A 22596-nucleotide genomic window follows, 5' to 3' on the forward strand; every position below is an offset into this window, starting at 1 on the left:
ATTAATAACCACAGCAGCAGGCCTGCCGCATTTAGAGAATTAGTAATGACAATATTTAGTATCTCAAAGAATATAGACATCATAAAAATAAAGCCATCATAGAGCTTAAGGGCAGGACTCCAAAATTCATTTTGCCGCCTGTAATGGATTTTATATTTCTGCAAAAAGTGAAACATATTATACTAGTTAGCTTCAGACTTGAGCAGCACAGTTGGTTTATTTTGTTGTGATAAGATTCTTATTTCTTCCCTGTACTATATTAGCAATACTAACATTTGCATCCCCTTGGTTGTGTGAATAATAGGTGGGTACACTTTTGAACCACTATCTGGTTGAGTTAAAAGATTTTATGTTCTCACCCAGTTTGTAATTCTTTTGGACAAAAGTTAATGAGGATATCGACATTTTGTATCAGATTTTTTACTTAAATTACATGGGCAAATTAATTTTTTACAATTCCCTCTTCAATGAATGTTTGGTAAAAGATTTAAGACATCCTTTTGCATAAAGCACATAGTTAAAGTTTATGGGGGTTCTCCCAGTGGCGTAGTGGTTAAGTTCACACCCTCCAATTCAGCGGCCTGGGGTTCACAGGTTCGGATCCCGGGGCTTCACAGGTTCGGATCCTGGGCACGGACCCAGTACCACTCATCAAGCCAACTGTGGTGGCAATCTGCAGAAAATAGAGGAAGATTGGCACAGATGTTAGCTCAGTAACAATCTTCCTCAAGCAAAAAGAGGAAGATAGGCAACAGCTGTTAGCTCAGGGCCAGTCTTCCTCACATACACACACAAGATAAGATACAGATTATGTATGAGAGGTAAGCATTATATTAGGCAAAATTATGTTATTGCAAAGTTTATTTTTGGTCCTCCAGTTAAGCTGTCTGGGCTCCCTTACTCTCCTTCCCTGCTTCCAAACCTAGTGTCAAAGGCAGAATGCCCCCTCCCAAAGATGTCCACGCCCTCACCCCTGGAAATTGTGAATATGTGAGTTTATATGGCAAAAGGGACTTTGAAGATGTAGTTCCAATTATGGACCTTAAAATGTGGCAATTTCCATGGATTGTCTAGGTGGACCCAATCTAATCACATAAAGCCGTAAAAGCAGATAACTTTCTCTGACTGAAGCCAGAAGATGAGCGGTAGAAGGAGAAGTCAGAGAGATTTAAAGTGGGAGAAGGATTCATATGTTGTTGCTGGTTTGAAGATGGAGGGGGCGGTGGGATGAGGGATGCAGTCGACCTTAAGATGCTGAGCGTGGCTTCCAGCTGGCGGCCAGCAAGGAAACAGGGCCCTCCACCCTACGACCACGAGAAACTGAAGTCGGCTAACTACTTGAGTAAGCTTGGAGGTCAATTTATCCCCAGAACCTCCAGAAAGGGACATGCTGCTGGTCCCCCGATTCCGGCTTCATGAGACGCTAAGCAGAGTACCCAGCTCAGTCACTCTGTACCCAGTATTCTGACCTACAGAACTGCGAGCTAATAACTGGACTTTGTTAAGTTATTAATTTGGGGTAAGATGTCATGTCAGCAATAGAAAATTAATACACCCGTCCTCTGGTATTCTTTCTGAAGTTTACCTTTCCTGGGAATATCTGCAGTTTAATCATTACTTTTATTTATGGAATAAAAACTTGTTACTAGCTACAGCAATTACAGATACCAGTGAAGTTGTTGTGGGTTGTTTGTTTATTGTTTGCTTGCTTGCTTATTTGGAGAGTGAGAATGAAGAGTGATTCCTGATCAACAAAAAAGTAAGACAGAAGGTAGTAAAGTGTAACACTTGATTAAATGGGCTCTAGAGAGAGATTGAAAGGATTTCAATCCTGACATAATCACTTACTAGCTGTGTGACCTCAGGCAAGTTACTTAACCTCTCTGCGCCTCTCTTTATCTGTAAAAGAAGAATATTTTCACCTATCCTGTTATGTAAAGTAAATAAGTTATTACATGTAACATTTGGCATATAATAAGTGCTTTAAAAATATTAATCATTTTGATGATTATTATACTTGTCCATCATTATAGTTGTAGAAAAACACATTTAACTACTTCAACAGGAACTCTTTATTTAATATGGGAATTGTCATGTTTTGTTAATTTTACAGAATGTTTAAAAATATAATAGTAACAGTTCTGGAGCTTACAATTTTGAAACAAAATTGATATTTCTTTCAAAATTGAAACGTGACCTTAAGTGATCTTGAGTCAGCTTTGATGTGACAACTGTGCCAGAGTATGGATTTTTAAAAATCTGTATGTTCAGATTAATTTTAATTCCAACGAGATGAGGTAACAGTTTTAGTAAAAGTTCTTTCCTTTTTAGGAATAGTGATGTCAAGTTTCTCCCTTTGAATGTATGAAGTCATTAATAATGATCCCGCTGTCCCCACCTACCCAACAGGAGAAGGGACGAGAGTCCCATTTTTTAATTTTTTCAGTCTTACTGAGACTTCGGTCTCACTCGGGTGGACACTTGCAACCTGCGCTGCTGCTAGCAAGGCGCGTGTAAACACACACTTCAAGTGTGCATATTTATGTCTCCCCCGAGCGTGTGGGGCCACAGCTCTCCTCCATTCTGCCTCTGCTCTGCCCTGACTGTGCCCTCATTCTGGAGATTTATGACCATCGCTGCCCAAAAGCCCTGTGCCTGTTAGTGCGAGAGTCATTCTAGCAAACCAGCTCGGTGCAAGCGTGCACCTTGTACCCCGGAACACACAGAGATCTAAAACGTTTGTTTTCTCTTTGGGTCAGTTGTGCAACCAAAAATCAACAGTCATTAATTAGATCGGTGCTCAGGCTGCATTGTGCTTAGAAATCACCAGTGGGTTTGTTAAAATGTGGATTTAGATTCAGGAGATCTGTGGTGGGGCTAAGAGTCAAAATTTCTAACTGCCACACTTTGCATAGCAAAATTAGAGCACCATTTAAACTGTAAGTAATTATCTTCTTTTTAAGCAAGTCATTGTTGGCTATGAACGCACGACAATATCTTTGAATATGCACTCTAATTCTTAATCATTTCAAAGTACTTACATCTCACTAGGAGGATATACCTTTGGTATCTGCTCTGATGTCGGGACAACTAATCAAGATAAAAGCTTCTCTCTTAAACTTAAATAATTTCCCTTGAAATAAAAGTATAAATCCCACAGGGATTTGGCATTTGGACTTTAGTATTAATACATGCAGAAAATCAAGTAATCAAACAATCTCTAGTAATTCAGATTTGGGGAAAGCGTAAATGTCAGTTTACCTCTGAGCACACAGGCGGCCTCAGGCAGGTCCCCTAACCTCTTTGTATAAAGGGGGAAAGAGTCATACCTGCCACTGGAGTTTTTATGTAAGAATTAAGTGAATTATGTATGTAAATAGCTTAGGAAAATGCTTAAAGAAATAAACCCTTTCCAAGAAATTCAGTAGGTATATATTTGGCAGATTGTTATTGAAGAACATTTTTAAGAGAAAGTTTAGCTGTTGCTGTAGGGATACTAATCTATGGGCATATCTAAAATGTGGAAGGAACTGTTTGATTTGTTGTTAAAACTCTAGCTCTATGGGACCAGCCAGGTGGCACTGTGATTAAGTTCATGCGCTCCACTTCAGCAGCCTAGGATTCACAGGTTTGGATCCTGAGTGTGGACATACCCACCACTCACCTAAGCCACGCTGTGGTGGCATCCCACACACAAAATGGGGGAAGATTGGCACAGATGTTAGCTCAGTGACAGTCTTCCTCAAGAAAAAAGAAAAAAGAGAGGAAGATTGGCAATAGATGATAGCTCAGGACCAGTCTTCCTCACCAAAACCAAAACCATATCATTTCATATCATTTAGATTTATTCTAAGCCCATTGTTCTAGGGCTGGAAAAACAAGCTGCACAGTGGAAAGTGTCACCATGAAAACTATTCCCTCAAGGGGCCAGCCCAGTGGCACAGCAGTTAAGTGCACACGTTCCTCTTCAGCGGCCCAGGGTTCACCAGTTCAAATCCTGGGTGCGGACATGGCACCACTTTGCAAGCCATGCTGTGACAGGCATCCCACATATAAAGTAGAGGAAGATGAGTATGGATGTTAGCTCAGGGCTAGTCTTCCTCAGCAAAAAAGAGGAGGATTGGCAGATGTTAGCTCAGGGCTAGTCTTCCTCAAAAAAAAAAAAAAATACAAAAACTATTCCATCAAGAAAAAAATACAGGATCTTTCATATCTCCCAATTCCAAATTTCTGCTAGCTGAGAAAATTTGCTGCTATCAAACTAGTTGAGAACGAGAGGAAAAAAGAGCCTGAGGACTTTTAAAACATTAGCAAATTCTTACCAAATGAATTTTGGTTTCATATATAAGGAGTTTAATTGGAAATATTTGAAAATAATATGGCATCATCGTATTATTTATTCAATTGGGTGACTGGATGTTTGTAATTACACTGGAGTTTTTAACTGAGGAAAACAATGGATAAGTGTTGGTTTTAAAAAGTTTCTCTCTCCTCGTCTTTTCCCTCAAGTAGAGTTACATAGGAAGCTTATGCCTGTAAGTTACTAAGCCTAAAGAACAATAGATTTTTAAGAGGTGGTGAGGGAGTCAACTTCAAAGCGAATGAAAATTATGTGCCAAGAGGAACAAAAAATGAATAAAGAGCATTTTTGATATGCTGAAAGGGTTGAAGAAAACCAAAGAAGTGAACTAGAAGAAGCCACAGGTTGCTGTAATATCTCCTTTCATAAAAAGTGACTCCAAAGGGTGGATAGGGCTGTCTTTTTCCCATTCTGCTATTTGTCAACTGCAATTGTATGCTTGAAAAGATTAAAATTAAAGCAAAAGTGAACTCTGTTTGCTTCCCACTGTTTGCAAGTAGAGCAATGCATACACTTAACAGCAAACAAATATAGCCATGATATGGTATATTTGCTTAGCAGTTTTATTCTGAATGTCTCATTGTACTTTAGATATATTATCTCAATAATTTGTAACAAAGTATCTGTGATGTAAGAGGTAAGTAAAAATATCTCTTTTATATATATATAAAATTAAGTAATTACTATTGCAGCTGGAAAGCCAGAGGACTGAGGTCATCTCTAAGACTCAGGATAAGCAAAGCGATGTAGAAAGAGTTCTCTTAGCATCAGCCTTGTGCTTCTTTTGTTCTCATTTCTATATACGATAGAAAATTGAGACGAATACCTTCCTGAGTGTTTCAGCTCACCTGTGATCATACGGGCTGTAACTGCAGCCACGCTAAGAGTGGAAGCTCCGTTTTCTGTCTTCTGCTCTAATACACTTTTAGACTATTGCCTATGTAAAAAGCTCAAGTCTCCTGAAACTAAAAGATGTGCATGTTTGTGGTGAAAGTTTTCATTAATAATTTCAAATCCAACGCTGCCAAAGATCTGCCACTGTTTCAAGTTACGGCTGTTTGGAGCGCTTGTGTTTTTCTGCCAATGTGAAAATTGGTTTTGTGGGATTGTTTATTGCTGCTTCTTTACTGCTTTTTTCCCCCTCCACCAAGAGAATACTTCTGTTTTGCAGAAGCGATGGAAGCCTAAAAAGATAGAACGTTTTCATGTCAGAAAAATTAAAGTCATAAAGGAGATAGATTTCCAGAATTAAATTAGAATTGAACAAGTCAGTTATGTGTACATCCATCAGCCCAGTGGTCAGGATCTCATTTCCACTGAAGCAAACTTAGCTAGAGGGCAGATAGAATTTCTACACAGAGAACCCCCCCCACATCTTTCACAGCGAATTATACTGAGAAGAGAAAGCACTCACCTGCCAGGGAGGGGAATGTCTCCTCTTTAAATAAAAAGTAGAGGAAGATGGGCATGGATGCGAGATTTTGATCTTTGAGGAAGATTGGCCCTGAGCTAACATCTGCTGCCAATCCTCCTCTTTTTTGCTGAGGAAAACTGGCCCTTTTAATCTTTAAAAAAGCATTCTCCTATTTACGAATGCTGTTAATTAAGTTTACAAAATATTCTAAATGAGTATGAAAGCAGATATTAAAAAGAGTTTCAGGATACAGTGACTGGCTCTGTCATACCCAAAATGTAATGTTGATTCTTGTGCATCCATGTCTTACCATATTAAAGTTAGTAAAACCCCTTGTTTTGATTATTTATTAAATAATCAAAAATGTTATCAAAAATGTTAAATACTCGTCATACTAAATAATGTTTACGCTAAAGAATGTTTCTAATATGTCAGGTATTTGCTCACATATATATGAGTCAGTAAGAACTGTTGTAATTTTGTCCTTCAGTTGAGTGACACTGGAAGACAGACATGAGGGAGGCAGAAAAAGAAGGAAAAAGAAAGAAGAGAAACATATTTATTGGACACCTACTATATTCTGTTTTATTTTACTTATGTGTTTTAATAATCTTTGAAACAGTTTTTAGAGGTACATCCCAAACATTATAGAATTGAAAACTGAAGTTCTGGCTACCTATTGAATTTACCCAAAGTCACAGCCTCACGTATAAAATGAGCAGTGTATCAGGAGCAGGGTCCATCTGAATCTAATGGAGAAGAGAAAATCACTCACTGATACCCAACTCTTTTGCCATGTTCTTAATGGTACATTGATTTTCCGAAATCAAGAGCACAGATTTCCCTCCCAAGGTCATTCTGAAGATCTATTTAATTAAATTATTATTAATTATTATTTTTTTTTTTGAGGAAGATTGGCCCTGAGCTAACATCTGCTGCCAATCCTCCTCTTTTTTGCTGAGGAAAACTGGCCCTGAGCTCGCATCCGTGCCCATCTTCCTCTACTTTATATCTGGCATCCCTGCCACAGCATGGCATGCCAAGCGGTGCCATGTCTGCACCTGGGATCCAAACCAGTGAACCCAGGGCTGCGGAAGCAGAATGTGCGCACTTAACCGCTGCGCCACCGGGCTGGCCCCTTATCTTTAATTTTAAATAAATGTTTCTCAAATAAATTGGAGATCCACTGCCCTTTTATTTACTTTGTGCAATTATATATAATGTAATGCCCACTATTCTGTTCTTTTCTAGTCTGATGTTATGGGCCTATAATGTATTGGCCTGTAGTTAAGGGTTTTCTTAACCTTAAGGAAGGTTAAATATTTAAAACGTCCCTAAGTGACTTGAGCAGTCCTTGACTTAGATCCAGAAATTAAAGTCGTTAACAGACGTGAATGGTCAATTAGTCTGTATTTTTGTTTGCTTCCTTTTTTCACAAGTACCTCCAGGTGCTTACATCCAATGGGGACATTTAAAAATACTAAATTGCAATTCAGTAGCATAGGTTTCAGGATGAACCAAAGTTTTAAGAGGGATGTGACCATTTTAAAAGCCAGATACGTGAGCCTCATATCTCATTCACCAAGGGCCTTCCGGGATGGTAAACCCTTAACTTTAGGCCAAATGATACTGGGCCTTTTAATGTAATCACCTAGCTTCTCCAAGACTAGTCACCTTTTCTTGTGTTTGTATTTCTCTCCAGAGACCAAATCAAATATCAGGAAATAATTTTCAGAGCACTCGTATTTCTAAATATATGTAAATTGAGTTGAAAGTCATAATTATTTTGAGCCTAGTTTTGACCTCATGTCATTTTCCGTATTTTTTTTTAAAGTGCTTTTAAATTTGATTTTGGAAAGAGACCACATATTACTTTATTGTTGTTACTGGCTGATGATGATTTTGTATACTTAGTCATTGAATCCTCTATTCAGTATTTAATGTTCACTTACATTCAAATAATCTTCAAGCTTTGTTTTAGGGAAAAGAATATTCCCTAAGAAAAAACTCTATAAGAAGAGAATTATCTGATTATTACCCAGTATCTTCTATAGTTGCAAAGGAGAATTTTGTTATTTATTATTTCTCTTCACTTTGTTTTTCAAAAATTTTTTGTTAGTTTGCGTGTAATATAATTTATTTAATCGAAGCTGCCTATATTTAGTTGCTAAGCGATATGGAGGATTTGTAATTAAGAAGAAACTGATTCTTATGAGACATGAGACAATATTCTGAGCTGATGTTAACAAAACAGTTTAAAAATAGAATCTATATTGACTTACTCCTCTAGGTTTAAAAAAAATGATATTGAAGCACCACAAATTACCACATCCTTTTCACCATTTACAACTTAGAAAATATACATATTTTCAATTTAACTTCACCCTGCTTGCGTCCAAATAACAAAGCTCATTTATTTTTCTTTAAAGCTACAGGAATATTAAACTATTTTTCTCCATTTAGTTCCCTTCAAAGGTTATTTAGCATATTTTGTGGGATTTTTTGATGAGGAATATTTACCCCGAGCTAACAGCTGTTGCCAATCTTCCTCTTTTTTTACTTGAGGAAGATTAGCCCTGAGCTAACATCTGTGCCAGTCTTCCTCTAGTTTGTATGTGGGTCACCACCACAGCATGGCTTGACTAGTAGTGTAGTGGGATCTGAACCCATGAACCCAGGCCACTGAAGTGGAGTGTGCCAGATTTAACCACTATGCCAAGGGGCCAACCCCTATTTAGCACTTTTAAAATCATCTATAAGCTATTTTATATTAATATATCATATATTATTAATTTATATTAAAGTATTTTTATTCAATGATCTTTATTATTAGAATAATTGAGATAACTTTGATTTTTCCAGAGTGTGTTATTTTTTTTTTTTATTGGTACCCAAGCTAATGTCTGTTGCAATCTTCCTTTTTTTCCTTCTTCTTCTTCTTCTCCCCAAAGCCCCCCAGTACATAGTTGGATATTCTAGCTGTGAGTGCCTCTGGTTGTGCTATGTGGGAGGCCGCCTCAGCATGGCCTGATGAGCGGTGCCATGTCCGGACGAGGATCCGAACTGGCAAAACCCTGGGCCACCGAAATGGAGCACACAAATTTAACCAGTTGGCCGCGGGGCTGGCCCCTCCAGAGTGTTTTATCATCCTTTTAACTCAGTCTGATGAGCTCTGAAGTGAATAACATAGGCCATATAGGTCTACATCGCGGTTTTTGCATTTTCACACCAAATCTCCCTGCACTGCTGGCCGTCCAAATAAGTGTTCATGGTTGGTATAGGTCTCTGGATTTTGTAATCAGGCGAACTTCTTGCAACTTAAAGACTTTGGATGGGGTACTGAGAAATATAGGAGAAATTATTTCATGTATATACTTTTTAAATGGCACTTTTAACTTGATATAGTCATAAGGTCTCAAGCAGTACTCACTCCCGTGAGTAGAGAGTGGATTTCTACAGACCCCACAGCTGAGGCCTTTCATATCTGCCTGGGTTTGGAAGGGTTCTCCTTCCATCATGTGCCCGTTACCACACATGATTCTTTCGCTTTAGAAAGGGCTACAGCCCAGAGGATGTTGGGGGATATGGTTGGGCGATCTATTCTTATAGGATTTTCCAGTGTGTGCTTTGCCAAGGCCAGGTCGTTGCTGCATCACTCTTATGCAGCAAACCTTACTTGATGGTGACAGTATAAGCATCCAGAAGCCATGCTTTCAAGTTCAGTAGAAGTCCCTTGTACTTTTTACTAATGTTTTCCTGACTTACAAAGAGGAGAGTCAAGTTCCTCTTGTTTATTGTTAAAGATCGTTAAAAACTGCCAAGAAGAAGGTTGTAAGTTCAAACCACACTTCACAGCAGGGAATATTTCATCCTGCTTACCACTGTGGCCTAAAGTATGTTTTGTAATCAGACAACCCTGGGTTTCATCCTGGCTTGGCCATTTATTAGCTGGGCTATTTTGTGCAAATTAATGTCTCTGGCTTTCTGTTTCTTCTTTGCTAAAATAAGAATAAAAAGGCCCACCTCACAAGGTTATTAATATTTTTAAAAGATATTGCATATCAGATACTTGGCATGGTGCCTGGTACATAAGTACTCAAAAAATGTGAACTTTTTTTCATTTAATTTGTTTTACGTTGGTGTTGCTTATTATTGTTGTCACTGTTATTACCTAACAAGCTAACCAGCTAGGAAATACATAAATATGAAATGGATCAAGCACATGCAAAGGGGTAGAGCAGGCTCTGAGTTAAGAGGAGATAAGTAAGAGATGAGAAAATGCTCGTGTCAAATGAGGAGGAAGGAATTAAGATCCAGAAACTTAGTACTTTGAAGTCAACAGAAGTGAGGTGTCCACCTATTGCTTTCTTCTGTATGTCATGCTGGGCTCACCTGTGATGGTGGCCTGAAGAGGATAGTTAGGATTTCCAGAGTGTGTATTTTTGACTTAGATGATATGATGTGGTGGAAAAACCAAGGGTTTGAAGTCTCTTGAGGTGAATTTCAGTCCTAACTCTGCCACATTATTTTATGTCTTGAGGTCAGTTTAGGCTGCCTGGGTTTGAATCCCAGCTCCAATCCTTGGGTCTGCTACAGGACCCACGCTCAGGAAATGATTTTCCCTCTGCCTTTTCTCCACTTGAAGATTTGGACAGACTCTTTCCCTCATTTATCATCTATGAGATAAGTATAAAAATACCTACATTTTAGGTTTTGTGTGTATGTGTGAAACTCAATAATTTGAAATCAGTGAATATAAAAGTGCTGTAAAACATCAAATTGTTATTTGGAGAAGTTTCTAGAATTATAGGGAAATTCTTAGAGGTTACAATTATAGGTTCAGGTATAAAGGATCATACTAGTATCCGTTCCGTATAAAATATGAATCAAAAGAGAAATTGTTGTTATAAGAATAGGAGTTTTTGCCCTGATCACAATCATTCCACTGTGTGAACATCAAAAGTAAGTAATGAAGAAAAATTAGTTGTATAGTATAATCTGACAAGGAAACATTTTTTTTTTGTAAATAAAGAAGACGTACTTACTATAAGGGTTTGTATTAGTCAGGATTCCCCAGAGAAATAAAACAATAGGATGTATATACAGAGAGAGAAAGAGAGAGAGAGAGATGGAGATAGAGACATAGAGAGAGACAGAGAAACAGAGAGAATCAGAGACAGAGACAGAGACAGACTTATTTTAAGGAATCGGCTCACGTGATTGTGAAGACAGGTAAGCCCCAAATCTTCCAGGTAGGATGGCAAGGTGGAGACCCAGGGAAGTATTGATGTTACAGTCTGAGGCAGAATTCCATCTTCCTTGGGGGACACCTATCTTTTTTCTTTTAAGGCCTTCAACTGATTGGATGAGGCCCATCCGTATTATGGAGATAATCTGCTTTACTCAAAGTTTACTGATTTAAATGTTAATCTTGTCTTAGAAATATTTTCACGATGACATCCAGACTGGTGTTTGTGCAAATATTTGGGTGCCACGACCCACTCAAACTGATACATAAAATTAACCATCATAGGATTGTATCCATTATTTTTCAGAATTGAACTTAAATCATTTGTTATTAACTAATCATTCTATTACTAATAAATACCCCAACCATCAGAGACAAACATGCAACAACCCCTCAAAATCTATTTCTTTTTTTTTTTCCTGCTTTATCTCCCCAAATTCCCCCGGTACATAGTTGTATATCTTAGTTGCAGGTCCTTCTAGTTGTGGCATGTGGGACACTGCCTCAACGTGGCCCGACAAGAAGTGCCATGTCCGTACCCAGGATCTGAACCAGAGAAACCCTGGACCGCTGCAGCGGAGTGTGTGAACTTAACCACTCGGCCACGGGACCGGCCCCCAAAATCTATTTCTGAAAGAAACATCTTTTATTTAAGCTTTCTCTTCCCATTCTAAAACTTGAAATTTTTTTATAACAAAAAAGAAAGAAAATGAGAAGTAAAGATCTTTGTTCTTAGGTCATTCCTTTTTAAAATTTCCATCCAATGTAATTTTTCTCCTTCACAGAAGTATGTGGTCCTTGGGGACCCCACTGTTTACTTCAATACAGAGGAGAAACAGCATTGCAAAGGGACAAGCTGCTTGTGGCTGTGTTGTGAAAAACATGGCACCCCTGCTGGTGTGGCCTTCGTGGGGGGTGTCTAGTCCCTCATTCTTACCTCAGTGCTATGTTGGTGTACAAAGGACATTGCAGCTTTCTGATGTCTCCTGCAGTTACTGTCTGGGACCGGGTTAAAAATAAAATCTCCATCTTATCCTTTGACAAATATTCTGAGACTATTACACCATTCCGGTTCCCGAAAATCTACACACACTATATGCTTATTTCTCTTACCTAAGATAGAGTTCCTGATTCTTGTCTTTTTTAGTTTACCTTATATTTGGTGTTTTGAATGGAAACATGCTCGTAAGAAAGTCTTCCTTGCGATGGGGATCCTATATGTTTTCAATTCTATCATAATTAAGAGGCTTTGCCGTTGTAAATGCCACCTTTAGGTTAAATATAAACTAGGCATCTGTCAGCATCAATGTAAGAGGGCAAATAATGCCATAAATGCTAGGAGAGTAAAACTCGAACTGCATTGCAATGAGCTTGTCATCTCAATGAGCAGTGACAAACACATCCCTGTTTAGATCTGTGAAAGAGCAGAGTTAATAAGTACATATATTTTCACGTATAGTGATATATATAAACCTTTCCTTAGAGTTGTGTGGAACAATGTGTGGTCTTCCAATGCACACTGCTCTGTCCCCCCTCCTCCTTCCCAAAGAATGGGTCCCAGGAGCCACCTCTCCAGGGAAGCTTTCCCTGACCACCCCTCCCTAGAGAAGCCAGACCTCCGTGCTCCTATGGCACACGAGTATAGCACCACCGTGACATGTGCCACCCTACCTGTTGGCTTGTATTCTGCAGGTCTTTCTTTCCCTATTACCCAGCACTGGGGTCTGCATAATCAGTATTTGTTGAGCGAATGAATTAACATAAAGTAATGAATCCATAAACAACTGGTGAGTTCTGTTGATTCAAGAATTATGATACAACTCTGTAGATTCTACTAATAAATGGGCTTGGCAGCAGTCTCTTTTGATAAAATGCAGATAGTCGTGGACAGACCACTGTCAGTGGCTTGTTTAGTGTTGATTAAGGGCCCTTTCTAACATGGTGCCCTCTGCCTCACATACAGCTTTGCTCTTTTTGTTTGTGGTCCCCTCTGTCTCCCCCGAATCGTCACAGCAGTCATCTCTTCGGAGTGGAGAGTTCCTTAGCACCCCCAAATGCCTCAGCAATTTGGAAGGCACTTCTCGCCCAGGTGAGCCGAGGAGGCATGGAGAGTTCTTTGAATCCTCTTCTTAGTGGGACCACTGAGGGAAGCCTTCTCTTTGCTTTTTAGAAAACACCTGCTGGCAACTTTGATTCTCTCTATTCTCTCACTCACTGCATACTCTTCCGTTGCTTGACAGCATTGATCACCATCTATAATTATTTTAAGTGTTTGGTTATCTCACTGCAGTGCCGAAGAAGCAAGGCAGAATCCTCCCTTCCTCATCTCCCTCTCCCGGAGCTTGCTTGCCAAGGAACGGCTGCTCCAAGTTCCCGGATAGAGAAAGTCAGGCTTGTTTATTCATTTAGTGCCACTAAACTACAGTCCTCATGGGGGTACGCTGTCTTGTTCTTAGCTGGGTCTCCTGTCCCCAGCAGAGTGTCTGGAACAGCTAGGGGATCACTAAAGGTTTGCTGAATAGTAAATCTTCTGCCAACTCATTTGGGTTGGTCACCAGTTTAAATAAAGTTTTCAGTAAGTTGCAAAATATTTTATAGCAGTTTATGCTACTTTTTAAATTTTATCAAATCCTCAGAGAATTTTGGATCACTTATATGATTGTTCCTTAGTGCACATAGCCATGCCTAATGATAAATTCCAGCAAATGTTAAACCAAATAAAGAGATTTATTATAACCATCTACCATTTCCTCTGGCACTTGTGTAGTTTGGGGCCAGAGAGATTCCTTAATAGTATTTCAATATGTGTTGGCCAAACTTTGTCCCTTCCATGAATGGGTTTGCCAAGGCTGGGCTTTTTCCAGTGACAATCACTACTTTAATTTGAAATGTCTCCTGAGTTGTGTGGAAATCATGAGGCCTTGCTTACCCTATGTCTTCCATGCATAATAAATACTTGTTTTATATTACTATGTTCCAGGAAACACAAACACACACACTCAAATTTTCTCTTCTGAGCAGAGTTCAAAGGTTGAGTCTGGTTTTCTGCGACAGATACAACCAATTCCTGATTTGTATCCTTCCAACTACACTTTTCTCTGAAAATGGAGAACCACATTTGTGAGACGTTATCTCAGACATAAATAAAATATCCCACAACACCCAATTATTCCCAACACGCGACCTAGCCTTCAGATGTGAGCCTAATTTTTCCCAAATAGTATCCTCTTTCCTTAAAGTATAGTAGTCAATTCAAGAACTATCTTATGCTAAGTCTGGATGTGATGAATATAGGCGGTTTGTACTTGAATATGTAACATACTGAAGGCATTTGTTTTATACAGAATTGTATGATTATGTGCAGGATTCTTTTTTTTCTCAAGTGACAAATAAGGCTTGAACACCTTTGAGATCTATATTCTACCTCTACTATACCAGAAGAATCCTAAAGAATTTTTTCTGGAAGTTATTTTGTCCTGGATCTTTTCTTTTGAGGTACGGTTTTGTTTTTATCCCATTTCTCTCCTCTTGCCTTAGCAGGGAGTAGGGCGGATAAACAAACCAGCACTGGCAACAAATCTGTCCAGCGGGCCATAGGCAAAGCCCAGTAGGTGTTGGCAGAAAGGATGAGTGTCTGAAACATGGTGAATATGCAGCACAGCCAAGTGCTTCTGGTGCTGAATTTTGCCGCAGGACATGCTGAGGCAGACACTTGTATAGACAACTGCTTCTAAATATGTCACTGTATCAGCAGGAAACAGAAGATCTCCCCACTTCTACTTTTCAATTCCGAAAATGGGTCCCCATGAGCAATTACGTGGTGAATTAGCAAGCATCCTGAATAAGCAGCCAGTGCCAAGCTATTGGACAAGAGGATTTTAAAGAGCAAAGAAAAACAGGAAAAGACTATCAAAATAAGCGCTAAACAGACTTCCACATGATTCATGCCATGTGCAAGTGGCGTGCAAGGGGAAGAAGTGACGGTGTGTAATGTTTCTCAGGCAGTCCTGCTATCGAGCACTTACAAAGTGTTTTTAATCCTCTAATTGGGTTAAGTTCATTTAATTAGCACTGAAAAGATGCAGTTTAAGTGTTGAATGAAATGTTTATATTCAGAACAGCTACCAGATGTTTTTCATTGTAGATGTGGAGTTACGCATTTTTTTCTTCTAGAAAATCAGTATTTTCATATAATAAGAAATACCTGTTTTGCTTCAGTAGCTGGTGGCTAACCTGAGACAAGAAAATTCATGTTTATGGTGCTGTCACTACCATTTCAGAAAGATCTTTGTTTTTATATTCTCCATTCGGCCCATCTGTGTACACAGATTCACACATCCTCCGCAAATGCACATGTGCACACACAGGCACACACTCTTCTGTTAAGAGCTGAGCCACAGCAAGGCTTCCTTTGGCTGACAAGGGTTGAAGAGGGATCCCTGAATGTTTTATTAAAAGCCCATTCCATGTATTCGCCGCAGGGAAAGACGTTAGAGAGCATCATGAATCATGGTGTCCTTCATCAACTGGAGACATTGTCCTTAGCGTGCTACGCTCTCTCAAGGAAAAAGGAGCTGGAAGAACATTGAGCATAGATTCCTCTGGGCAACAGTGCTGGGAGATGGGGCGGCGGTGAGCAGAAGTGTGGTAATAAATTGAAATTATATACTTGAGTTGAATGAGTCTTCACATTCCGTCACTGAGCAACTCCCAGAATCAGTAGATAGTAACTTTTTTTTCAATCTCTATATTGTAGCTTTTCTACATTGCGGTACAAATCAGAATAATTGTTAAGCACTCAGAATCTAGCAATCACGCTGCCACGTAAGCAACCACGGCTGTGGGCTTTGACTCAAAGTTACAGTTATAAAAGTACTGAAATTACCCAGATTTAGTTTGTAGAAAATCTTTCTTGGTTAAATGGTATTTGCTTTATGATGTGGCTAATTATTCCCTGTCTCTCCCATTATTACTTTACTGATTCCTAAATTCCTATAGTTAACATAGAGAAAAAATATAGAATTATCTAGAAAAAAGAACTATTTTTAAACTTACTTTCTTGAAAACAAGAAAAGGAAAATAATAATAGGAAGCATTGCTACAGAATGACATCTTTGAATGACTAACTGAAAGCTGACAAATTACAATATTAACTAATCTTTTAAGATGAGGTTGAAGAATTCCTTCTGTAAGTTATGTTCCTGTTTGAAAAAAGAACATTCAACTTTTAGGGCCAGTCTCCAAGAAAATATGCTTTGATATTTCTCCAAAGCTCAATTCAATATCTTTGTCCAAGGAAAAAAAAAAAATCACATCTTGACTGTAGAAATCATATTGAAAGACTAAAGTGCTTACCTGGGCTGCTGCTGTCAGTCATACTCGTCACACTCAGTGACTGTCCTCAATCCAGGCAGAAAACCCATTCTCAGTTAACACGGATCAATTGGAAAAAATATAAACCACTCCACTGCCCTTAAGACATACAGACGTCAACTCTCACACAGGTTATTTGAGTGCTCAATAGGAATGGAGAGCAGCCCAGGAGGGTTCCTGATACACGAAGAGGTTTGATCGTAATACCACATTGTACATTTTCTGTATTTTATCTGAAAAATAAAATAAAATAATTGAAAATGGTATATTCATGTCCTACCTTAACTATTGCATCATTTTCTATAAATGACAATATCGTACTTCTAAGGCACTTCTTACTTTGATACTATTTTTCTTCTGATGCTGTGAAAGTGCTCGTTAGTTTAAGTGGCGGGAGCCCGCTGAGTCACAGACAGACCTGGGCCAATATTACTTATGCCTGAAAAATATCCTTAGTTTGGTTTCTGGAATTACAAAACCAGAGGATAAAAGTAATAAATGATAGTACTTTGTTAAAGCATTTTGTTCAGTGGCGCAAAAAATATTTTGGAGGAATGAAATATTTCTGGCTTTGATGAGAGTAAACCTTAAGAAGATTAAAAACTCACTGATGAATTTCATGCAACTAATTATAAAGTATCTTGCATTCATTTTTGATACCTAATGGGCTCTTTGAAGGGTCACTGATATTTCTTATTTATGTTTTCAACATTGATCTTTAATAGGTAACTAAAGGCTTGTTAATTAGATGTCAGATGCTGCCACATCAGTTCCAAGGATTGTGGAAAAATACAAGTAGTTTTAGAGAGATTAAAATTGCAAACAAGGATAAATAAAATTCAGTTCATTCTAGGTTTCATGGCTGAGGAAGATAGAGTACAAGAATTTCGATGCATTGACTATATAGCTTTCACTTTATTTTTATGGTGATTACTCCCAATTGTCACCTAATACATTTATCCAATTGATTTTGAACCTCACAATAACCTCATAATGAATCAGCTATTATATTCCACAATTGTAGAGATGAGTTTAGGGTACAGAGAAGTTAGATAAGGCCCCCAATGTCCGCTCCCTACCATGATACAGGTATTCGAACCTTGGTGCTCAGGAGCAGCTCCAAAGCTTTTTCGCCCACATTATGCTGCCTCTTATGAGATTATGTTTTACGTATTTACATGGTTCATTTTTCTGGTTACTTCTGGGTTAATATTTTTAAAGGAGTGATTAATATGGTACATTTAGGAAAAAGGGAGACTTGCAAAGGAAATATTTCAGGACAAAATAAGTTCTTTTGCTTTTCAAAGTTCTGTACCACATGGTCTCGCATTCTCCTATTCATAGAGGTGAGCTCCCCCAAATTAAAGTAAATAAAAGCAAATTTAAAGATAGTAGTAGTCTCTTACTGTCCTTTCCATCAACTGGAAAACAACGCTGTTGCTTTCTGGTATAGGAGAGGGGATTCAAGTTAGCCAAAGCACCAAAAATATCCCTGATATCAGAAGTTTAACTCCTATTGATCTGGTTACAGAGTTATTGTTGGGGTTTTCCCTTAGCATCCAAAGCAAACGTACATACATTTCATTCTTAGAACGGTGACTTGGTGTGACTATTTCAGAGTTTGGTGTGGTGACCCTTAAAGCTACTTCTAAGGCTTTATATACAGAAGAGTGTTCTAATCTTTTGAAAGATAATTATATAAAGAGAGATAATTGTGATTGCCTTGGAGAGAAAAAAGTAAAAGAAAGAAAGACTCTTTATGGAGACATGAAGCCTAATCTAAATGTACTGTAGTTGCCCGAGTGAGAAATGGAGGATCTTAAACTAAGGCAGTGCGCTTAGGTTGAGTAGCGGAGGAGAGGCATTTGTTTTATTCTTTTAATAGCTTAGTTTTACTTAAACTCAATACGTTTATTTTTATATGTGAAGTTTAAAAATTGAGTAAAATTTCGTGATTCCTTTGTCATTAGTTTCACCCACAGGAGTATAATTATCATGAATTAAAATGCATTGTGCATCTATGGAATTGCCCTGGTATCTATGCGTTTTTATAAAATTATGTAGAGGACTTAGCTCAAAGGATTTCTAATTGGGAAAATGAAAGACTGGGAAACGTACAGCCAAGAGAACATCCATGGGGTTACATACATGCAAGTGGGAAGGGATCGATAATTACTTAAGTTTTATCCATCCTTGCCCTGGTTTAAACCATGTGAAGATGTGATCAAGGGAATAGAGAAGGCATGTAATTTTGTTGTCATGGTATTTGGAGCAGACTAGCCAAAAACGTGAGAAGCAGGAAGCTGGAGAAAACAAGACTATTAGAGTTTGCTGAATGTGAAACAACCAGAAACTGGACAGAGGTTTGATAGAGTAATGAGAAGAATAATGTGCCTGAGACATATTACGAGGAAAAAACAAGCCGCAGTTCCTGTCAGATTTCTGAATAAGAGGTGGGAACGATCTGCCAATTTTGCTTCATTACCATTGTAATGAACCTCTGCTTCAAGGCTATTTCATTCTAATTCAGTCCAACTCCATGGACACAGGATCACATAGTTTATCTAATTCTGTGACTTTTTTTCTCAGTATCTTTCGAAAATACTTGTATTCATTAATAGCAACCAAAGTATTAGCTTTAACAATAGTGAATGAAATGAGTGACCTCTCACAGGTGTATTCTTGGATTAAACATACATAGCAGGAACAGTGACTCTATAGAAAATTCATACAGTCTGTAAATGCAGGTGCACAGAGATCATTCTTAAATACCATTTCTCTAAGTAAATTCTAGAATGAGAAAAAGGAAGACATCCTTGTATTTCTCTGAATGCTGGCTCATTCAATAAAAGAAAACCAGAAATTTAACCTTGTCAGCTCTAATTGTGGAATAGACTGACATAGTTTAACTCAACACAAATGTTATCCCTGCCCTTAAAATTTTCTTGGCCTCTGGAAACTTTTTTTCCATCTCATTGGCTAAACACAACTCATCACAAATCCTGAGATGTCATACATGCATTTAAACCTTAACCCATGGAAGCAGGAAGCAATCTGTCACAAACCTGAAGATATGCACTTATCCTTCTGGTCTTTATAATAATGACTAGCTTTCTGAATAATGATTCTCCCTTAGCAAAGAACGCAAAAGCCAACTCTGGAATGGAATGACAAACATTTCTCATAGAGAACTGAAAGTAGCTAGGGACCACATTGTAAAACTGTGCGTGAAGTTTGTACTATAGAGACCCTGCCTGTTTTGTTGTCCAGAATTTGAGGGATGTGGTAGATTTCTGGTGATAGGTTTTGTTTCTGTCATGTCAATAAATGATATTTCTCTGAGCTATATTAAAGGCCCAATATTGGTAACTTAAAGTGGAGAAACTGACGTCTGGTTTACCAGAGTGGGGGTGAGAGATCACGGATGCTCTAAGTTTGTGTGTGTTCAGATTTCCTTATTTTCAGCAGGAGGTTTTCAAGGTTTGGATGACCGACCCAGAAGTATTAGTCACAGATAGAACTTTACAGGGATAAACCTGTCACTTCCAGTCACTTGGTGAATTGATATTAATCTAAGGCTTCTGAATAATTTCAGTTTACAGACAGCATATTTCTCTGCTTATAAAGTTACTTTCTTCTATTTGCTTAGGAAATTTAACTTTCTGTAAATTGTTTTTGCCTTGTGATCAGTTTTTCTGTGCCATCCTTACACTATTATTCTACCTTTTCAAATTTTTTTTTCTTCCGTAGAGTGACCAATGACTGTACCTCCACTTTAGACTATTCTAATTGGAAGATATAGTTTTATTTTATTCTGCTTATGCTTGTTTTAATTACCATTATTTACCTAAATTTAATGTCCTCTGTTAACAATAGAGAAGCAGCAGCATGCAGCACTGTTTTGGGAATTAGCAGCTCTAAATCCTGACCTAGCTCTAAGGAGCTGTGTCGCCGTTGGCAAGTCACTTTACCTCCTTGAGCCCATCTTACCTGATGAAAATGATGGGGCTAAGGGAAATGCTTTCTAATGCCCCTCTCAGGCAATTCTAAAACGTCTAGTCTTATCTATAATATTCACCAGAATATCTACTTTTTTCCTCTTGTGAAGAGGAGAACATGGCAGGATAGCAGATTGAGAGAATGCATTTCATAGCACCAGTGGTATTCTCTCAGATGCAAAAATGAAAACCCAGCCTCACAGATTTCGTGTGGTCTTTCATGGCTGGCTGTTCTATTGTACAGTAGGCTGCTCAAGTCTCTCCTTTCTTCTTCCTTTATAGTCCTTCCTTAGGAAAAAGAAAAATAAAGGAGAGAGGAGCTATGGCAGAAATGTAGTCAGAAAGTAAGCACTATTTTATAGAGCAAAGTCCCAGCATATGTATGTATGTGCATTTCAGTGACACAACTTCAGCTATGCTTGCTGGACCAAGAGAATGAAACAGAGAGGAGAGAGACAGTTAAAGTAGTCAAGATGATTCTGCCGGTCATTCCTCCCACGAGAGTAAACAGATGCCTCTGAGTAAACTGCTGTGGGTGACATGAATGCCTGTCCCCCCAGCCCCTTCACACTTTTTATAATTTGAACAACTTGACATGCTGAGTGTGCTTCAAGGGTGGTTCTGACCTTACCTGTATTTTACCTTAAGCACTCACTTTAAAACTGACTTAAGATGTGATGCCACTATAGGTTTCAAAAATATAAGTTCTAAACCAAATCAAAACCAATAAAAAGAAGACTTAACAATCAGTTTATCATAAAAGAATCTCCACAATGCTCATAAAATCTATGGTTTAGAAGCAATAATTCAAATTATGAGAGAAGCCAAAGAAACAAAACTCTTTAATTCCTTAAAATGAAACCAAGCAACACTGTTTCTTCAGTGACACAATGATTTTTTATTTAATTATTTGTGTTATTATTATTATTATTATTATTAATGTTTTAGAACCTCGCTCTCCCTACACACACACATGCACACACACACGCTTCAGTTGTCTGCTATTGCCTCTAAAGGACTCCCTGTTCTGAAATTGTTTCTTAATCATTTAATTCACCAAGAGCAAGTGTAAGTAGCTGGTTAAAGTGTACCAAGAGGTTTCCTCTGAAAAAATTTTTATAATAGTTCCTTTCCTAAAGTTAATTTTTGAGGTAAGGTCAAATGTTCTGGAAAGGTATTGGTAGGGGGAGGTGAAGATCCTCATTTAAAAAGATTGTTAGAGATCCGTTTCCTTATTCTGCTGCATAAGCCAGTCATAAAACCCCACAGCGGACCTTAGGGCACAAAGACCAAGGATTTTAGGTGTCTTGACGAGTCATTCTATATATCATAATTAACATCTGCACTGCTATTCTTGTCAAGAAAGGAAAACACTGAATATGTTAACGCTTGGAAATGCAGTAATTCTTTTCCTCTTGATCTTAATAGTTCTGTTAAAACTATATTTTTCCTTTTAAAATGGAAACTCATAATGTTTCCTAATTCACAGTGGAAGAATTTTCCTCTTAAGTAAGATTGGAAGAAATAAAGAAAAAGAGCCAGAGAGCTTTACCAACCCGTTGTTTTTGTAATCCATTTGGACATGAAATATATAGGGATTTTTTTTATACATCTAGTTTTGTTAGCAAAGCTTAGAGTGAACATATGTGCATATGCAAATGAAATTAAAATGTCCACTAAATACTAGCTATGAAATCTTTGGATCTACTACAGAAAACTTCCATATTATTGGTTTCTAGAGTATATAATTTCCAGCCTTCATAGAGCACACTTTCCTATCTGAAAATACAAGTTCTTGAATTAATAAAGACTGTAGGCATGCAGTCACTAACAAGCGTGCTGTAAAATAAACAGAGGAAGTAGGGCCTCTGCCTTGTTCTCCAATGATATGAAGGCAGCCAATGGCTCGAACAAAGCTGTGTCAGTCCAAGCTGGTAAATCATGAACAGGAATAGATTGCCAGCTTACCTCAAATCCAGCCTGTTTTCTAGTCCCTGAAGCTCACTAAGTGCTGCCACTCAAGTTGAACTTATGTCAGCTTTTTGATTCATGTCTTCAAACACTTAGGGAGTGTCTGTATGTGACAAACTGAGTTGTGGCCATTTTCACAATCAATACTGATCATCCCAGCCAGAGTAGTCATAGGTTAATTTACATCTGTCACTGAGACAACCAGAGAGAATGGAATGGCTTGGCTTCTCTC

The 22596-nt window shown here is 38.2% G+C and overlaps 1 protein-coding gene and 1 long non-coding RNA gene across 2 annotated transcripts in view; one reads left to right on the plus strand and one right to left on the minus strand.

Moving 5' to 3' along the window:
- Positions 1 to 22596, plus strand: part of PCDH9 (protocadherin 9) — an 870094-nt gene that overhangs the window by 829072 nt on the left and 18426 nt on the right. The gene's annotated exons all lie outside the window — the stretch shown is intronic.
- Positions 233 to 22492, minus strand: LOC124240663 (uncharacterized). The gene is made up of 3 exons (XR_006888980.1): positions 22362 to 22492; positions 16378 to 16628; positions 233 to 673 (listed from the first exon to the last, which is right to left on the minus strand). It is a non-coding gene; the product is annotated as an uncharacterized LOC124240663 (long non-coding RNA).

This window comes from Equus quagga, chromosome 6 (genome assembly GCF_021613505.1).
Source record: "Equus quagga isolate Etosha38 chromosome 6, UCLA_HA_Equagga_1.0, whole genome shotgun sequence".
NCBI classification, from domain to species: domain Eukaryota; kingdom Metazoa; phylum Chordata; class Mammalia; order Perissodactyla; family Equidae; genus Equus; species Equus quagga.